Consider the following 1443-nt stretch of genomic DNA (forward strand, 5'->3'; position numbering starts at 1 on the left):
CAGTCCAGCGCATTAACCCACAGCGCCACACCAGGACTCCGAAACGGGGCAAAAAATCATAAAAGTCCATATAGATAATTGCAAGACTTCATGCATACTATATACAGAAGAGATGTCACCACTACAATTTGAGAAAAGTAGTTCTTTTCAGATTGAAAGAACTATCAGGTTGACGAGTACTACCATCTAGAGGTAAAATTCAAAATTACTGTTTTCAGTCTATAAAACCAGCAGCTGTTGAATGATGCCTCAGGGTTACCGACCCCATGTGTGAGCACAATTGTACTCTACAGAGTTTTCTTTTTTAAAGTTTTTATTGAATGAAAGTTTACAGGGCAGATCCTCAGTTTTACGTTCAACAAATCATATACTTTGTTGCATTACAATGATTATAATCCCCTCCATGTTCCATCAGTTAACAGCATTTCTATTCATTTTAGCTCCTTAAAAAAAAAAACAACAACAACAAAAAAAAACACTCAGACATATATAATAATTTAAACCACCAAAGGGCACATTCTACAAGCCTGCCTCCTGGTGGCCAGCTCTTAGTCCCTCTCTTTCTATGAATCTAGAGTCCTCAGCTGTTCCCTCTCTTCATGTCCCTATCTCTGCCTCCATCTCTGGTGTCACTGCTTCTCTGGATGGGACCCTGCATTCTGCTTGTACTTTTCTCCCTTGATGGTGCTAGAATCCTGTGTTTCTGGACTGTAAGATTAACTACCCCCATTTTTGTTACAAAACTTTTACCTTTACAATTGTGGTGGTTGCAATTAGTCATGATAACAATTACTCACTGTTGAATCATAAGAATCTTATCCCCATCTCTCTCACTCTCTTTTTTTTTTTTTTAAATTTATGCTATTTATTAAAGGATGAAAGATCAAGACCCAATGGGGATTGCAATCAATGTCATCACACAAACTGTATGAATTGTTGAATGGAAAACCAGTTTGCTCTGTAAACTTTCGCCCAAATCACAATAAAAAGTAAAAAACAAACAAAAAACAAAGCCGTAATTCTACCTTCTTTTCAGATACTACACTGATTTAATAAATTCATCAGTTACTCTTTTTTTTTTAATATTTTATTGTGAATTATGTGATAATTTCCATGGGAGAACATGAGTTTTACATTCATTCTATCGTACATCGTTTCATTGCCGTGGTTACACTCCCCTCCATGCACCATCAAGGAATCAAAGGGTATATATACCCTGCAAGCCTGCTGCCCTCTCCCCCCCCCCTTCATCAACACACAGCCCCTCTCCCTCTCTGGATCTCAAGTCCCCAGCTGCTCCATCTCTCCACGTCATTGTCTCTGCCTCCATCTCAGGCATCACTGCTTCTCTGGGTAGAGTCCCGCTCTCTGCTCTTCTCTGTTGATGGTCCTAGGGAACTCTGCTCCTAGACTGAAAAGTTTATCACTCCCCTCCTTGCTATA

This window comes from Chrysochloris asiatica, unplaced genomic scaffold (assembly GCF_000296735.1).
Source record: "Chrysochloris asiatica unplaced genomic scaffold, ChrAsi1.0 scaffold00109, whole genome shotgun sequence".
Taxonomy (NCBI): Eukaryota; Metazoa; Chordata; class Mammalia; order Afrosoricida; family Chrysochloridae; genus Chrysochloris; species Chrysochloris asiatica.